The following is a 19760-nucleotide window of genomic DNA, read 5'->3' on the forward strand; positions in this document are numbered from 1 at the left end:
TGCGCATATCTCCGATTGCAGTATGTATAGAAGCACTTGCCCATGCGTGTCCACTGTCCATGTGCAAGTCCAGAGCTGTCCATGTCCATCATGGAGTACGATCAAGGCTTTAAGCACAGCGATGCTTTGACCAGCATGCTAAAAATTACAATGCTAACATGCTGATGTTAAGCAGGTATAATGTTTACCATGTTCACGATCTTAATTTTAGCAATTACAGCTAATCAGCTAATTTCTAACGGGGGCGGCTGTAGCTCAGTGGGTAGAGTGGTCGTCCTTTAACCTCAAGGTTGGCAGTTTGATCCCTGACTCCTACTGTCTGCATGTCGTAGTGTTCATGAGCAAGAAATTGAACCCCAAGTTCACCCTGGGAGCTTTACAGCAGCTCACTGCAAAGCACAAATGTCATATTAAATCACTCCATTTCCTCATTCACAACATCTCTTACTAAAAGGCAGGAAAAGGGTATCCAATATAGGCTCTATATACCTACACAAATATACTATGAACTGTGCTTATCTTTGACCTGTTAAAATCTATTATTGCTTGGTACTTTTTCCTCATTCGTCACAATGCTTATGATTTGTTAAATGCAGAGGTCACATTTCATGTATGCACCTTTATGTATATGATGAATGTAATAAAGTTTAGTGTACGTTTAATTAGAACTTAGCACAAAGTACAGCTGATGCTGATGGGAATGTCTTGATTTTTGCAGGTATTTGGTCATAAACTAAAGTAGTGGAAAGATTGAAATTTTAACCAGATGATACCACTAGGCCAAAAGTCAGGAGATCACCAAAGTTTACAATAACAATTAATCCTGGCGGGAACATGAATGTTTCTTTCAAATTTTGTTGAGACATTTCACTCAAAACCATGAATGTGGACCTCATGGTGGTGCTAGAGGAAAAGTCAGAGGATCACTTAAGTCAGTTGACTCATCCTCTGGGAACCATGCATGTCTGTGCCAAATTTTGTGCCGATCCATCAAGCAGATGTTGAGATATTTCACAGGATAAGTCAGGACTTTGATCTGCAGATGGCGCTGTAGGAAAAGTTAAGGGATCGCCAAAGTCATTAGGATTCATCCTCTGGGGGCCATGAACATCTGTATAAGGTTTCATGGCAATCCATCAAATAGCCGTCGAGATGTTCTGTCTGGACTAAAGTGGTGGACCGACAGACTGACGCTGCCATGCAAAGAGAAAGGAGATGGATGTTGACATCAGTCAATACGCTGCCATCTTTTCTGGCACGCCCGGAGTTCTTTTTGACAGATGGGAAGTATCGGAGCATTTCTGTTGAACGTGTTTTGACAGTCAGAAAATCCTCTTTACTGTAATTCCGATATGTCATCCTGAACACAACAACATGTACACGTAAACTCTTCGGATGTGTTTCGGGCCAAAACCTGGGAGTGCATTGCAGGCCTGTTACAACGGGGAACTTGGAGTGAATAAAAAGTAACTAAAGATGACCCGAGGCTTTTGATAGACACTCCAGATATCCACAGACCGGGAGCGATAGAAACTGGCAAGCTAGCCAAGGCAATATCCAAAGCTGCATGACACTCAAGGGAGACTGAGGCAAGTTTTTACTAGTCTTACATACTGGGCTGTGTTCAGGGCCGTTGCTTGAATATTTGTGAATGAGAAACAGGCCAGCACAGTTGCAGATTGGGAACAAATGGAGGGAGTGTTGAATACTCAGGGTTGCCACAAAGTTCCACTGCCACGGACACTTTTGGTCCGCTTACAAAAGTAATGATTTAAAGTGACGCCTTCTCTGACGGCATGAACCGGTTGGCCTCGAGCCCATGCTATGGTTGGGTCAACCTTCAGCGGGCAGATGACCTGCTGAAGTCTGACCATTTCTGCTTAATGATTACTTCACTGCTGACCTGAATAAGCAAAGAGTCAAGTGGGTGGTACAATTAGCTGCAGGAACATTGCACAGCAGTAAATGAAACATACAGTATACTGCATAGCCCACAGCTAAACACTGCGTGTGCAGCCTGCAGCAGGTTAAGTGAGCAAACTCTTGGTAAAATTCAAGGACACCAATTTGTATTGTTAACAGGGATGCATTCCCCGGGGTCTGAAGAGGGAGTAGAACCCTGTTAGCGTCCCTGGAGATACTGCAATGGTTTCCAAGCTTTTTTAGATTATGTTTTGGTTGAAACAACGTTCAGCAAAAAGATATCTGTTGTTTACCGAAGGTGAAGAGGTACCAGTGGAGAGATTGACACCCCTGATCAGAGAAAATAAATCGTATTTTCTCTCAAGAGGCAGCTCTCTGGTGAAATAAATACGTGCAACACTGAGTTGTTCCACATGTTGCTGAGGGGGGATACTCAAAAACTTTCAAGATGTGTCCACAGACAGGATGCAAAAAGCCCGCAAACATGGGATGGCTGAGTAATGAGAGAAACAGATGCGACTGTGGCATTCAAGCTCAGCACTTTTCCTTTTTTTCCCACAGGTAGAAGAAAGAAGTTAGATACTGGACACTGCGGTCTCAAATCAGTGCAGTGCAGTGCTATGCTCAGACATTACTTAGCCCAAATGATATGCATGCAGCAGATCCAAACACGGTGCTGCTGCTGCTCAGAGGCTTTTCCGTACCACAGGGGGTTTGGATGCAAGCCACAGGGATTTACAGTAACAAGTCAGCCCATGATGTGTAGTATTAAGGCCTGGCTTGGGCATGAAGGGAAAATCAGCATCACTTTTGCCAGTAGCTATACCAACTAGTTGTGGTTTCAAAGTTTCTCGCAAGATCTAAAAAAGAAATACAACAATTCTAGCTTGTACCAGGACTATGTAACTTTAATGATCCCCACTGGGAGAAAACTATATTTCATGATATTTTATCTCCTAAATTCATGACTTTTCTTTAGCATCACTAATCCCATAGGGAAGGTGCTCAATAGTGACTTTACAGGGAGTTTGAGGTATGTGTCATCTGCTGTATAATACACTCAATGGTGGAAGAATCAGTGTAAAAAATACTGTTACAAGTAAAATACCTTCATTCAAAATCTTACTTCATCAAAATATACTATGGTGCCAAAAGTAAAAGTACTCATTGTGCATTATAATTAGTGATCATCACTAATATTGCAGCACACTTTCAAGAATACTTAATTATACTTTCCTCAAGTATATCTCGATCAAAAGATTAAGTACACGTAGGATGATAAGTTAAGTATACTTAGACTTTTCTGTATACTTGTCAGTATGAGCCAAGTAAACTTATGTATATGCTTGTTAAGTATATCTCTGTTAAGTACATAAAAAGTAAACTGAAAGTATACTCTCTTATTTTAGGTTTAAAAGAAGTATACTAATAGCACACTTGAATAAACTTCTTTTTGGTGAGATTGGTAAAGGTGGAGCTAATTTCAGTTACTTTATATGTTGCTAGATAGCTTACTCCATAATAATACATCATCATTTAGTAGTTTTATTTTGTATTAATAATCTTAATCTGCAAAGTAACTAGTAATACTAATGCTAACTAACTAATTAATAATAATAGTAGTGGAGTAAAAGGTGCAATTTTGGCTTCAAAAATGTAGTGGAGTAGAAGTATAAAGTAGCAGAAAATGGAAATACTCAAGTAAAGTACAAGTAAAAGTAGCAATACTACAGTGTAAAAGAATACTTTACAAGTAAAAGTCCTTCATTCAAAATCTTACTTAGGTAAAAGTACATAAGTATTAACAACAGACTATACTACAGTACCAAATTAACTCATTATGCATTATAATTATTAGTGATGCATTCATGTGACGTCACAAATATTGGAGCTGGTAAAGGTGGAGCTCATTTCAGCTACTTTATATGCAGCTGGATACCTTAATCATAACAAAATATCATCATCAGATGTAAAGTTGGAGTAAAAAGTATAATATTGGCTTAAAAAATTTAGTGGAATAGGAGTGTAAAGTAGCAGCAAATGGAAATACTCAAGTAAAATACAAGTACCTCAAAATTCTCCTTGAGTAAAAGTATTTGGCTACAGTCCACCACTGAATACGCATATATAATATTCCCAAGTGATGTTGCCTACTGTATTTATTAAGCCTGTTGCAATATGAAACTACTGCTCCCAAAGTTTCAGAATAAAGTTCCACTGCATCACTTTACCAACTGCACTCTTACTGCGATGTTTCTTTAAAAACTTACATCGCTTCTACACACTTCAAGCATCAACCAACACGTCCATAAAAAGTCCACAAAAAGCCATACCTTCAACTATTGATAAATCCACAAATTTGTGACCAGATTAATCCGGAAATAAATGCCTGTATGTATCCAGGGGAATCTCTCTAATGCAATTCAAATGTAATCCAGTGTGCCTTTTGTCCCCTTGACTTCTTCCACGGAGAAAAGAAAAGAAGAAAAAAAAGTTACTGCAGGATTGTCCGTGTCCAACTTTTCCCCTCCCCTCTCTCTCTCCCACTGCTGCACGATCCAAATCCCAAATCTCTCTTCTACTCCCCCTTTGCTTTTCTCTCTGCCTCGGTTTCTCCTTACTTTTTTTCCTCTCAGTCTCAATCTCTTCCCCCTTGCCTATCTCTCTTCCTGTCTCTTTCCAACATCCCCCTCTCTCTCTCTCTCTCTCTATGGGAGATCCCTCAGTGAAACGTGTGGCGACATCCCCCTTGTCCACAGTGCTGGAAAATGAGCCTGGGGCACCTCTCTAATCTCTCTCCCAGGCCCCTTCCCCTCTCTTTACCCTCCATCCCCCACCTTCACCACCACCCTCACCTCCTCATCCTCCCTGTTTGATTCATGGCCTACTGGAGGGTACGGAGAGCCTTCCTTTCTGTCCGGGTTACACGACTGTATTAAGACAAGAAATACGATTAACGAGCAGCGACGGCTGACGCATTATCGAGAAGAGTTTATTCCATTAAAATTAATGAACTTGCTTATCATACTTCCCTTTGATTGACGGCCAGGTCCGCGGCTTCCATATTGTTTTATCACTGGGTTTTTATTGCATCCAATCCATAAAGTGGCCTCGGTTGCAGCCCCCTGACCATTCAGAAACACTTGTCTTAATAGCCACATAAATTCCACCTTTATTGTCAGTAAGTAAATAGTTCAGGAGGCGAATAAATATCACTTTGCATGTGATTTATGTGCGCCTCCCCCCCTCTGTTGTGGCTGAATAGGTGCTGAGGAGTGCTCACATCTTCCAAGATATTTATTTCTGTCCTCTGTTCAGAGGTCAACGTCTCCACCGAGTCATTATCTTTCACTTTCTCATTAGTTTTAACCTCTAGCTCAGAAAAAGGAAAAAAGTTCAAACGGCATAGTAAGAGAGTAGGCTCGACAACAACTCAGTGAATTCTAGCAAAACCTGAGAGGAACAAGATGTTTACGCTCCATCAATGACTTTTCCAGCTGTCTAGCAATGCTGCAACCTCTGAACTACATGTTTACCGGGATGTGACCTTCTTGAACAAACAACATTGGTGGAAACAGTAATTTGACCACTGCCTGAAGGACATCTGGACAAGAGTGTGTGTGTGCTCGCAAGTGTCTTCATTATGCACTGGTGGCACAATGAAGGAAGCAAAGAAAGGCGGTAATCATTTTATGAGCAACTGAACTTCTGAAATGTACCACTGCTGAATGTTTAATGTCAAAAATGTAAATACCACTGAATAGCAATTAAATAGTTTCCTTTAAAAAAACATCAATCTGAATGTACGTGGTTTGAATTAGCCTCTTTGAAATTTCCAGTAGGTCATGTGAAGTGAATATTCAAAAAATATTTTATTTTATTTCCTGGCTCACAAATTCTGACAGAAAATGTCTGGGTTTTCCACTCACTCAGCGTTTCTTTCTTGGATTATATGGGTATATTATATGGTTACCCGATAAGACATGAGTTAGTTTCTTATTCTTGGCAGACAGGATGTTCAAGGTGGATTTTTTTATGCTGAACTTTGGTGTCAGATTTGAATCTTGATTTGTTTTTTTTTGTATTTTGAATTTAAGGAACTTGAATGTAATTTGCCTTTCTTTAGAAATGTGTACAGACATACATGGTGGCCAGAGGATAACACCCAATTATTTTGATTACCCTATGACATTTCCCTGAGCACCACTAGCAGTCAACGTTTTCACTTGCAGTGAAATATCTAAAAATGTTCTTGATGGATTGGCACAAAATTCTGTTAAAGGGACTGTTTGTAACTTTCTAAGCGTATAAATGTAGCGGGTCGGCACACATGCGCGCTTGCATCTGCCCGCTCTCGTGTGGCCGCTGTCTCGTTTCCTCTGCCTGCTCGCCTTCATTCAGACAGCAGCGCTCGTTCTCGCGTACTCGCTCCACCTCTAGACGTGAACGCGCGCTCACTCCACACTGCAGAAGAGTTAGTTTAGCTCTGAGAATATCTAGTGAATGTACAGTGGACGTTTGTGCAGAAATAAATGCTGCAGCTCCTCCAGACCAACAGAGGTTTCCCGTGTCTTGGGAAACCTCTCCGCAGAGAGAAACGTTACCGTCTCGTTACCGACCGGTTGCCGGTGTCTTCCTGCTCTCTCCGGCTGCGGGCGGAGGGATACGAGTTTTCCCTCAGGTGCCATCATGAGGTTGATATTTGGGTTTCTGAGTTAAATGTCTCAACAACTATTGGATAGATTGCCATGAAACAGACAATTCATGTCGCCGCAGCATAAATTGTAATAAGTTTAGTGACCTCTTAAAGATGCTAAATCTGAAATTCAGAGCATTTCTATTGCCTCCTACCGGCTCACAACATGGAGACGGCTGAGCCAGTGGGTTGCAGCCTACAGTGCTAACAGTGCAAACAATGGCAACATTGCTGACAGAGCTAACATTGTTTACCTGAGGGGGAACTGGAGGATGGGTGCTACACTTAAACGTACACCGTCAGATGGAGTTATCAGCTGTAACCACCGTATGAGCGTGGTCGGCCCGGCTATGTAAATAAAGCATAGAGAAACTCAGATTACAACACGCACAGAGGGAGAGTGACATCATTCTCTGCTCAGGTAGACATTACTCCTCTATATCTTTACATAGCAAATAGTTGTTTGCTGCTATATTAATGCTCTGAATATTGTACAGAGAACACTTTTTATGTAACACTATCATTAGGTAAACATTTTAATTTGTGCAATACTTTGGTTTTGATTTAATAATTGCAAAACTACCAAACTGTCCATGTCATTGTGAATGTGGTAGCATTTAGCTCACAGCACCATTGTGCCTACTGCAAGTACAGCGTGGCTGTAGACTCTTAGGCTGATTCCAAAATGTCCAGACCTCATCACACTTGCAGACTTTGCGGGCACATTCCCAGGAAGTCTGCAAGTGCTGAGGGCTGTCTAAATCCACAATTCATCCAGTCCACAAGGAGCCTCAAAAGTACCTTATGCAGACTTCAAGAGAGTCCACTTGGGGTACAGATGTAGTTTTTCCAATTCTCGACTAAAAAGACAAAACAAACTTATTATGAATGTGTAAAACAATTACTGTATTCAAAAGTTACGTGAAGTAATACCCAATTTATTTGTACAAACATTTCTGTATTTGAATGTGTGTAGCCCATACAGTATGTTGTATAGAAAGGTATTAATATAATTTTGTTTAATCACGGACAAAAAGCCTGCATGGGATTTCCATCTTTCTATGTGCAGGGACAGATGAGCAGACACTAAGATCCATCAACTTGCGTGATGAATGTGACTACCTTTCTACAGGTGTGAGGCATTCCTTAGCTGCGAGCTTTATGTGAGCGAGTGCGGTAATGACGGATTATGCTGAAACGACTTAGTGGCACATGTTTCATTATGCATATCGCAAGAAAATTAAAGAGCCATTTCTGCAGAATTACATCCTGATTTATTGTGGAATATTGTGGATTCTTCTCAGAAAAATGCTCAATGAAATGAGGCTAAATGGTCGAGTGAGCCAAAAAGAAATGGAAGAACCTTAAAAAGAGAGATACAGGGTAAAACAACAGATATCCTGTTCAATGTATGCTTGGCGACTCTGGCCCTTTCACACTTAAAAGTTCAATTGGGGTGGTTGCTGAATGTCACTGGTGTTAAATAGAGGTTGCTCATAATTTGTTCTTTTGTTCTTTTTAATTGCTTTGTTTAAACCGGATCTCATTCTTCCAAAAACTGGCATGGGAACAGAGGGTGGAGAAGCAACAGCTGGAAATTCTTTCCTGCCATGCACAGTGCCATGGGAAACAAACAGCATGCAACCAAACAACCTCATAACCAGACTGTACTGACCCCTACACAGCTAAACACTCAGCCAGAGCTCCTCCAGAACCATTGGTATGATACCAGTGGTATCACCATCTGCAACTGCCTCATCCAGTCAAGTTAAAAAAAGACGACCCAGTGAAACACTGGATATTCTTCGGGAATACACAGACCAATAAATGGAAAGGCAAAGGGAGCTGGAAGACCAGGAAGAGAGGAGCAGAAAAGACAAGAGCAAATAGACAAATTAATCTCCTAACTTGGCAATTTTGTTGAAAAAAATAATAATAAATGTCTCAGTTCTGTGTTTTTGTAAGCCATGTAGTTCATTTTGTTTTCAATATAGAGGTGTCCTTGGATCTTCATTTTGACCACCATTGTTGCTTCACTTGTTGTTCTTGTACAAAAGAAAAAAATACATTCTGAAACACAAACAATTAAAATCCCATGGCAAGAACACAAAGCTTGTACCTTTTTGATTTACCTCACAATACACAATGAAAACTGTAAAACAAAGAAATAAAACGCTAAGGGAAAAAAATGCTCTCACAATTCACACAGCATGATTGGCAGCTGAGACGTCACGTGGTGCAGTGGTTAGCACCGTCGCCTCATGGCAAGAGGGTTGCAGGTTTAAAAACCCGGCTTGGGGCCCTCTCTGTGTGGAGTTTGCATGTTCTCCCCGTGTTTTTTCTGCCGTCCCCGTCCACAGCACTGTATTGCTTTGCTTCGGTGCCGGTACTCCAGTCTCCCATGCTGGGGGCACATCGACCGTCATCTACTGTAAGTAATTCACCTACTGTGGATAGGTACCTCATACATCTCCACTTAAAAACACCCAAACTATCCCCTTTAAAGGTTCAATCCTGTAGAATGAAAGGATAAGATGCATCATCTTTCCATCTCCCAAAAAAGAAAAAGCCCCTTGAATGCATCTCTATGGAGATAGACACTCATTGCAAAATAATATGTCCCCTTCACACACAAACACCGTCTCGGGGACACTTCGTCTTTGCTGTTTAACAAACAGTCTTTGATCATAATCCACTTGTAGCTATTTCCCGGAGTCACTTTGTCGGCATCGATAAATGTCATCGATTAGGAAGTGGAGATAAATCTCTCCGCCAAAGTTTGCTGCTCTTTTGTTCAAAACTTGCCAATGAAGATAAAATTGCATATAATAATTACTAAACCTTTCCTTCAAAGGTGCTGTGAGTGTTTGTGCGCGTGTGAGAGGGAGAAAAAAAAAGAGAGAAAGGATTGACAAGAAAGAGGCAATTATTTTGAAGGTCTGTATTATACATGAAAGGATGCCGTTTCAGAGGCCTCCTGAGAGGTACATACGGGTAACAGATTTGTCTTCTCTTCCAATTCTTCACAGCTCCTCTCTCCGCGTACAAGAAAATCAGGCCACGCAGCGGCATGCGACTGCAGTTTCAATGAGAATTGATGTAAATGCTCCAGTTCCCATGCATATGAGCCATTCATATCCTCGCCTGGTGGGACTAAATTGTGATGACAACCCTGAGAGACATGATCATAAATGCTTCATCATAAAAAAAAAGGGAAATGAAAAACAATAAAACAAAGTAAAAGATTGCCGTGAAGGATCGTCGACTGAGATATCATCGTAAAAATTCAGAGCCTTGGGGGCGGGGGGGAAGACGCGGGATGCAACGAAATTGGCCTCATCCCAAATCAGTCTGCGCCGTTGTTAAACAAATTGACAAGGCTTCTGAATGTGGCCTGGTTTAGACTGGTCCAAGTTTCACAGACTGTATTGTGCATATGTGTGTGCGCATGTATGTGACGGTGTGATCCATTACAATCACACATACTGTGCAAGGTTGGTGGGTTTGGCCGGGTTCCAGCTCTCGGCGGGGGACCGTCTCTGAAAAGTAGGATCAATGACTTAGTCAACCGGCATCGTATGGTGGTCTGAAAACGCTCCATGATTTACGAGATGCGAGGCCCTCGCTCCAACCGGCATTATTCTGTCCGTACCCTAAGTCTCACCTCACCTTCTGTTCAACTTTAACTCTGCTCTGTCCTTCTTTTTTAATGCACCTGCTCCATATTTGGACACCACTTTCACAAATTAAGTAGGTCTTCTCAATTTATGTTCTCTTATAATTCAAAATGAGCAGAAGGGCAATGCAGTCTGATTACAACTGAGGAGCTTTCTGTTGCTAACAAAAGACTGTTTAAGAAATGGGCGTAGTCACAATGATGTCATCCATTTGTTTTGTGGACTAAAGTTTTGAAGCCTTGAGTTCGGGATTTTGGCCATCGCCGTCTTGGCATTTGCAACCAGAAGTCCAAGATGTCAAGAGCCTTGTTGTCACTCTAGATAGCATCCTCTCCTTTGCACCTCACATAAAAAAAAAACATTACCAGGACTGCTTTCTTCCACCTATACGCAATATTTTTCAGACTCTGCCCATCCCTGTCTCAATCCAGCACTGAAAAGTCTTGGTCCATGCATTTGTCACATCCCAAATCGACCGTTGCAACGCTGTTCTCTCTGGCCATCCCACCAAACTGCTCAACAGACTTCCAATCATTCAGAACTCTGCTGCCCGGATCATCACCAACCAGCACCAAATCCTACAACCACATCACCCCCATTCTCATCCAACTACATTGGCTCCCTGTTCAATACCGGATTGGCTATAAAAAAAACTTCTGCTCACCTACAACCACCATACGTGTCTGCCTAAATGTCTTTTGTTATGTTTGCTTTGATGGTGTTTTTCGTCGTGTTTGGCTGTTTTTTATCTGTTCCATTATTTATGTGATCTTTGTAAGGTGTCCCTGGGTGTCCTTTAAAGGCGCCACCAAATAAAAATGTATTATTATTATTATTTTATTATTAAAGTTCCAAGACAAAATGCAGACAACGCCATGGTAGCGACCTGTCAATCGCAAGGTTACCACGCCCTAAATCATACCCTGCTTTATCATCTATTTTACTCTAAATGGGACCATCATTTACTAAATGAACATCATGCTGTATTGAAGAAGACTTAAAACTAGCAATTGAGACCATAAACTCATGTTTACAATGTTTTCCTGAGGTAATAAATCAAGTGAGAAGTAGGGTCATTTTCTCATAGACTTCTATACAATCAGACTTCTTTTTGCAACCAGAGGAGTCGCCCCCTGCTGGCTATTAGATAGAATGCAAATTTAAGGCACTTCCTCATTGGCTTCATTTTTCAGACCTGGAGGTTGCCCACTGGTTGCAAATAGACATAAAAGTCTCAAGTGGTGTGAGACTGGAAAGGATTGCACCTGTTGCAAAAGCCCTCCAGGGGGTACTCCAGGACCGGCACAGGTACCCCTGGGTAAGGAAGCGGTATCAAGAGAGGGGTGGGGGTTCATATTTGTGCGCACATGCTCCCTCCCAGAATTATCATCCCGCTATCCAAGTCCCTCCATCTTCATTCTACCCTGCCCTCCTCCTCCTCCATCCTCCCTCATTCATCTTCTCCCAAGCCCACGCCTCCTGCATCCTCTCCTCCGCCAGCTCCTTCACCCATAGCTGTAGACATGTTGGACTTTTCTCTCTTTCCCCCCACTTCCTTATTCCCCTTTCCAACAACCCCAACACTCTTTCTCTCCCTCAGCAACTGTGTGAGGCGCAGGGAGTGGATGGATTCTGGCAGTGTCTTTATTGGCTCTGTTATTTCCACTGCATGCTCCCGTGCTCCCCTAAGAGGATGAGGGATGGGGGAGCAAGGGAGCACTGAAAGAGAAGGGAATGGACGGGATGGGTGGGTGGGTGTTGGTTAGGTTTAGCTTGGTCGGTGAGGAAAGAAAGAGTTTTTGTTTTTTTTTGCATTCACCTTAGAGTTGCAGTCAGTGAACCTTTACGCATGCAATGCTGAAAATCTGACACACACACACACACACACACACACACAGATACACTCGGCGAGTCCCTGCATCTTCACTGCAGACAGAGGAGTGGATTCTATTTCAAGCATGAGTGCCGATATAAATCAGTCAATCAATGAGGAAAGAGATAGCCACACATGCTTATATAGACGGGCAGTCGCACAAAACACAGCCGAGCACACGGCGCTGAATTAGCGCGAAGCACTCCTGTTTTGATAGTCATTAAAAGCCTCGGCACACTGGTGTATACCAGTAAATTGGCTTAATACCCAACACCGGCTCTTGTTGACTGATAATGTAACCGACGCTTCAGCTTAGCATGAATAAAACAGTGTGTGTGTGTGTGTGTGTGTGTGTAGGGCTCCTCAGTTTGCTGGTCTGCGTTATTGCTGCAATAAGCCATAGAATAAAGTCAGACTCCCACTGCTGCAGCAAAACTGGCAACTTAAGTTACAACATCTCCACACACCGAGTACCGCACTTCGGATTTAAGACGGGGAGCGACACGCCGTAATACATTACTAAAGTCTAATTTGCCCGTCGTGACATCGGAGGGGAAGCACAAAATAGAGCACAATAAAGAGAAGGAATGGGATCCATAAAGAAAAGAGCGAAAGATGGTTACTGAGGGAGATGGGGAGGTTTGAGAAAGAAAAAAGACACGAAGAGGGAGTAGATTATGTGTGCCACATCCTGCATCATGACGACAAGCATGTGGACCCTATTTGGCCAACTGACACATATTCCAACATCGTTTCCCTCCCTCTCCTTCTCAGTCTTTCCATCCAGAAGAAAGGTCCGACAGGCAGAGAAAGGGGTGGGGAGATGGGTCTGTGGAATATGCTGACACAGGCAAATAAGAAGGAGGGGGGTAGAGATACAAAGAGACACAAAGAGGGAGAGAGACCACAAAGTTGTGGAGGAAATACAGTAGCTTGCAGCAGCAGTAGTTTTCCATTGGAGTCTGGAAAGAGTTGGTGTATACTCCTCTCACCCGGAGCCAGGAAGCATGTGTGGTCACATGATCAGCAGGCCACGTTATTCAGAAGTTTATAAGAGCTCGCTGCTTCCAGGACTTCTTGAAAGAGAAGGATTTTATTCCTGCCAGCTTTTCCCAAACACGCTGCATATAATTAACTTGAGTCTCGCAGCATGCCAAATGTATTTTCCACATTAAACACAGATCTTGTTCAGACTCTCCTAAACTAAATCAGAAACACTGCTTGCCCCCGTGTCATTTCCTCTATTTAATCCACATGTGCAGCTCTTTCATGCTGTTTCTACATGTAAAAGGATATGTACTGTATATGTGTGTGTGGAAATAATGTAATTTGTTTCATCATTCCTGATGTTCACATCATGGTATCCCATTCAAATTTGTACTTGACCACACTTGTGCATCCCGCTAAGCCAACAAGCCTCTACCTGAGTCTCCACAACACTGTGTCAACACTGTGCTTTAACACACACCGAGACACACGCATACCGAGTGCTTATTAGCTTGTTCATATTCCTGAAATATGATAATTGCCACTACAGCTAAAAGAATACACACCAATATTCCTTGATAAAATGTGATTAGACAACTATTTCCATTCCGGTAACAATCCATTTGTATTCAGTTACATTCACCCAGAATCACAAAGTTATCATTTCCTTTCTATGCCAGTCAAACTAAAACAAGACTAAGGCTGTTTTCGAAACCGCATACTACTGAGGAGCGCAGTATGCAGTATACAGTACATACTGTATACTGCGTTCCTCAGTAGTATGCAGTATGTGACAGTTAAAGTGATGTATTTAGCAGTATGCTAGATGAGGCTTAAGCCTTCAAACCAGCTCTTAAAGCACAGGACAAAAAAACTAACTTGTACCACTATTACAATATTATCAAAAAATACAACTTTGATTTTGTTGTTTATGTTGTGCTTGTTTACTTTATAAGATACTGCAGGTTTAAACTATTTATTCTGACAGCTCATAAAGAAGTCCGACAAACAGGATCATCAACGAGGAGAGACGGGAAATATAAAACATTCATCCACAACGTTTACTTTACTCAAACTGCTTTTTCAGTTACAGCAAAAGGACTGATCTCCCTCCAGATATTAGAGACATGTTGTCTCATCAGGAACCTCTCTGCCCCGTCAGAAGCTGCTCTTTCCCTCTCCTCTCCTCTTCTCTCTCCTCTTCCTCTCCTCTCATCTTCTCTCGCCACTCTGCTGCTCTGCAGCCGCTCTGTGAGCGTCACTGGCCGGCTCTCCAGCGAGCTACGCCCGCGGGTGATTGTGGAGCTTTTTAACTCGAAAAAAGGCAAATAAACACAGGTTCCTGTTAATTTATAATGGACATCTGTGTTGTGATATTTAAACAAACTATCCGTCAACAAGGAAATCAAAGCCTCTCGTCTACAGACCGGTCTCTAGAGAGCTCCAGCAGCTCATAGCGGTCTCTGAGCGTGACTACCCGGCTTGCTGGCAGCGACCCGGGCAGGCGCTCGCTGGCTGTCACGGTGTTCTGTGGAGCTTCTAAACTCCGACAACGGTGGAACAAATGTTCGATTCGCCATCTAACTTCGTAAAACTGCCGATATTAATAATCTACACAGTTGATTTCTCGCCTCAAAAACGTTCAGAAGTGAATTTAGTGTTGAAATGGCTACAAAAAACTTAAAAAAAGAGCAGCTTTTGGCTGCTTGTTTTTATACCCGTAGCCTGTGCTGTTCCGGCGCTTTGCATTGTGGGATACAGTAGGCGAGATAGACTGGTCCGATGCATACTGGAGAATTTTTCCAAATCAGTACGTCATCCGGGTATTTCTGGCATACTGGAGATTTTGCTTTTGTTCGCATACTGCATACTACATACTACATTTTGGCCAAATCAGTACGTACTACTAGTATAGTATGCGGTTTCGAAAACAGCCCACGACTTGCATGCTAGCAGCTCTGTGAGGTTGTACTTAGGCTGCGTTCCATTTACCTTGGAAATCGGAGGTCGGAGCTGGGAGTGACGTCACACCCAAGTTGACCATATTCATGTATATACAAGAAGTCGGAAAATTTAATGGGGTTTGCTCCAGCCAGGTTAGCCTTTGTTGTGTTGCAATACTAGTTGATAACAACGCATTACGCCGGTATTTTGGGCATACAAACACCGTAGCAACATGTTCACAGACAGAAATTGGACAGTAATGTGTGTACAGCTGATTCAATGAGACACAAGTAAGACAGAAGTGCTAATAAACAGTATTTACGATAGCGTTTTTAATGTTGATGCATGGAGCAGCCATCTTGGATTTGAGGTCAGGGGTGGTTGAGGTTCGCAAAGAGTATAGAAGCAAAGAGATGAAACTCCTGTGTTTTTTTTTGAGCCACTGCTGCCATTTTGGACTGAAAATGCTTATATTTTATTGTTTAACACAGGCCATTTCGGTAGAATATGACAATAGAATAGAAATCATTTTGTTGTACTTTCGTACGACACTTTTTAGGCAGGTGTTTTACTGTCGTCCGGTATAGTCGCTTTCAGTCCAAAATGGCGGAAGTGTGGCTTTGCTGCTCGGCACCAAACGGAACGAATAATTGACTTTCACTTCTTGGCAATATACGTTCTTTGAGGTTTGTCCACTTTCCGAGTCGGAAATCCGACCTCAGGGGGGCGTTTTAGTTGAGTTTTCCAACTTCCCAGTTCAAATGGAACACAGAATAAGTCACAGCAGTACTTTGAACTAAATGCTAATGCTACCATGGCACAATGCTCAAATGACGATGCTAAAATGCTGATGTTTAGCAGATATAATATTTACCATGTGTACTATCTTAGTTTCGTGTTTTAGCATGCTAACATTTGCACTTAACGGCCCACAGCTAAGGCCGATGAGAATTTTGTTAGATTAGTTTATATTAAAAGAAGATGCTTTTTGTCAGTATAGCTGTAATATTTCTGTTGGAACTGCACCTTTGTTATGCTACCGTTTCTCCATCCAGCAGGTTGGACAGCATGTGAGGTTCCATTTAGTTCTGATTCAACCGAAACAGAATACTTCAGTTTCAGGATCATTATCATTAATACCTTTGCCGGTACCTTGTCACAGGGGCAAAAAAACGTTCCTCTGAGGTGCATTGCCTTCCATCAGTACTTGAAGTTAATCTATTTATTATTGCAGAAGTTGCGAAGGGAGCCAAGCAGCTCTGCAAAAAAAAAAAGAAAAAAGCCCTCTTCACTTTGCTGTCTCTGAGGCCTCAGGAAGTGATGTCTTTAGTTCAAGGGCTGGCGACGGCCAAAGGAGCATTAAGACTTGGCCAAGGTCGACTGTTGACACTTGCCTCCTAATTGCCCAGGGGCTGCATGGGCATGCAATCTGCTTTCAAATGCAAAACTGCACTTTAAGAGATTACAGAGACACACCTGGAATACATATTACCATTTAGCATCACCCAAGACTTTTCTCTCTGTTTATCAGCTCAGATGGTTTATCCTGGCTGAAGTGCACGTCCAGAACACACAAATACCACATACCTTAGCATGCAAAAGCACACGCTGACTTGCACCAGCAGCAGCAAGGAGTTTTACAAGGCAATATAGAGAGGATGGAGCTGCATCTGCATGTCTTCCAGTGCATCTGTAGCTAATTAAGCAGGTCATAAAGCACATATTAAACACATACCACAGCAAGTGTCTGCCTGAATCAATATCAGCATGCTTCACGCTGAGCATGCTCAACCACAGGGTGTTTATAATCAAATCAATATCAGCGTTGTGTATCTCAGCTGCAACCTCAGTGCTGTCTGTGTCTGTTCTAATATGCTCAGTTAACCCTATAGGGGCCGCAAACTCTGCTTGAATGTCTACAACAAAAGTTGCTATTGAGGAGTGTTTGGATCCTCAAGGTGGGAAGATTTAGAACCACAATTACCTACTGTACATCTGAGAGGTTTCATCCTGGTCTAAAGCCCCAAAAACCAGACAGTGGAAATGTAAATCAGCCCCCGAGTCGGAGGCTTTTAGGCTAATCGAACTGTCCGCCAGGTAAACGAAACACACCAGGAGTTCGGGAAACTTCTGACAGCCAATGGTGGCAGGTTTAATGAAAGCGTTGGCTCATTAACATAGGGCTCAGACGGTGGCCCCCATGCTGTCCCTTCCAGGCTCGTTATCTCAACAGCAATCCACCACATCCATGGCTGATTAGCTTCGGCACACAATAAAACTTCCAACATTTTGAGAGATCATTATAACAGGTTTGTTTTTGGAGCATGTTATCAGCAGGTCTACCGATGCAAAGCATCAGATGGCTGCAGGTTCACCTAATTTCCCCACCCTAATGATGGATCCTGCACAAAGGGCGAAAGCTTGAGTCGGACAGTGATGGGTACACAAACAGGAGGGGGTACGGCTGCCCTCTTTCAGGATGACTGTATATTTTGTCCATGCAATTCGATGACTGCAGTGTAAAGAAAGCCAAATGCAATGTGCTGTGCACATGTTACAATAGAACCAGGCTGATACAAACTATGCACAAGCCTCAAGTCTTCAAGAAGAGAAACATCACATCTCTCTTTTGTCACCATGTTACACAGGCTCTCAATCTCAATCACCTTTCTCTGTCTTCTGTATTAAACCTGCAGTAAGCAGGAATCATTGGGCAAAAATTCCATATTAACATTTAAGCATATTGTAGTTCAAGTGCTCTGAGAGAAAACTAGACTTCTGCATCTCCTCATTGCTCTGTTTTCAGGCTTTAAAAACATCTATCTGTGTGACGGGAGAACTTGGCCAATCCCATGTAATTTCAGAGAGCGCATACGTTTCTTATAATAAGACATTCAGCATGAAAAAGCATAAAAAATTACTAATCAACTAAAGAAATATTAGTCGACTAAGACCGAAACAACCGATTAGTTGACTAATCGACTAAGAGGGGGGAGATCTACAAACACAGACAATAGACAGACATGATAAAAGTACTTCAGCATCCAATAATCACTAAAACTCAACTGAAATAGAAATAATAAATTAATAAATAAGCGTTGCTTCTATAGGATCTGGGCAATGTTGCTTCGACTTGTTCAGCTGAGTGATGGCTGCTGGAACAAAGCGTTTTTTATACCGCTTTGTTTTACACTTTGGGACTATTAGTGTCGCATTGCCAGATGTATCTCCACAGCTGTGTATCAGCGCTAAAGAAAGGTCTGGCTCCACACATCATCATATATTATATTATGGTATGGGGGAGGAAAAAAACGCTCTGGCTTGTTTGTACTTCTTTAAACTAATCACAATCGTCTTGGGCGGCGTTAAGCCCAGCAAGCAGCGACAGTGCCCTTGCAAATATACATAGCGCAGATAGCGGAAGGGGAGGAGAATTTAGGTTTAAATAAGCAACCAATACCAATCGTTTACATCAGGAGAGTCAGACTATGGGATTATAAACCTCCACCCAGAAGGAAGAAGCTGAAATTCACTGTGTTACTGTGTTAAAATCGAGCTGGTTACCCACTATAACCGTCTATTGTACAGGGACCCTGGGTTAAGCTTAACAATTTGTAGAGAATTTCTATTCTTTAAAGATAAATTTCCAAACTATGACACTAAAGAAAAAGATTAAAAACCTGCAATGAAAAGAAAAGTGGCAATACAACAAACATTATTTCATGTTTAGGTAATGTAAATGACTTGTGTGTATTTAGTAAATGGGTTCAGAAGTAGGCTAAACTGCATCAAAGTAAGCTACTTGTCAGTTATGTATTTAGCTGCTTTGCTGTTGTCAGAAAAGCAAACTGTGCGTTGCCATATCTTATGTTGCCATGTCTTTTCATTTTCTGTCAGACCGCTGTGTGTCAGAGCATAACAGACAGGATTTGAAAGTGGGTTAGACAGACTAGCAAGCTACATTTTCTCTCCTTTCCTTTTATTTTACAATAATGTCCAAAATTCATTCTTATTTTTCATAACTGACACCGAGAAGGGGAGCCTTCAGGGCAGGGGAGCTGAGGTACCATGCTGCCTTTGCCTTAGGCTTTTAGAGTTTGATTAAAGATATTTTGGAGGAAAAACACAAATATCTATGATTAGCCCCCCTTTACCTAATCCCTCGAAATATCAACCCTGTGTGGCAAGAGTTAATTTATACATTTATCTGGCGAGCCCCTATCTGTATCTCTGATCTTCTAATCTATTCTGGATCTTGGACAAGTGCACTCGTGCTGCTAAGACATGGCAGGGTTGATTTCAATTACCTATAGCTTCTCAACAGATTGTGGATATCACGCGTAATGCATCTTCTAAATGTTGGATGAATGGGGAGGACTGGAGTTTGGGCCCCAGTGAGCAAAACTGTCCCTTGGAGAATGAGAAGATCTAGTGACCTCAGCATTTTTTTAACCCATCATCTTATTGCTAATGTCAACTTAGTGGAGACAATAATAGTGTCATCCAGTATGCAACTCCGGGTCTGAAAAGTGAAGCCAATACTGAAGTGCCTTAATCTTGCATTCTTTCTAATAGCCAGCAGGGGGCGACTCCTCTTGTTGCAAAAAATCTGATTGTAGAGAAGTCTATGAGAAAATTACCCTACTTCTCACTTGATTTA

General features: G+C 42.0%; 1 protein-coding gene across 4 annotated transcripts in view; it reads right to left on the bottom strand.

The window, feature by feature from the left end:
- Positions 1–19760, bottom strand: part of col16a1 (collagen, type XVI, alpha 1) — a 134643-nt gene that overhangs the window by 74381 nt on the left and 40502 nt on the right. For 3 of the 4 annotated variants that reach the window (XM_074612783.1, XM_074612784.1, XM_074612780.1), the window contains exon 1: positions 4257–4396. The exons of the other annotated variant lie outside the window; for it this stretch is intronic. The gene's annotated coding sequence lies outside the window, so the exon portion shown is untranslated. Of the gene's footprint in view, positions 1–4256; positions 4397–19760 lie in introns of those variants that run through there. 4 annotated transcript variants of the gene reach the window in all.

Source organism: Sebastes fasciatus, chromosome 17 (assembly GCF_043250625.1).
Source record: "Sebastes fasciatus isolate fSebFas1 chromosome 17, fSebFas1.pri, whole genome shotgun sequence".
NCBI classification, from domain to species: domain Eukaryota; kingdom Metazoa; phylum Chordata; class Actinopteri; order Perciformes; family Sebastidae; genus Sebastes; species Sebastes fasciatus.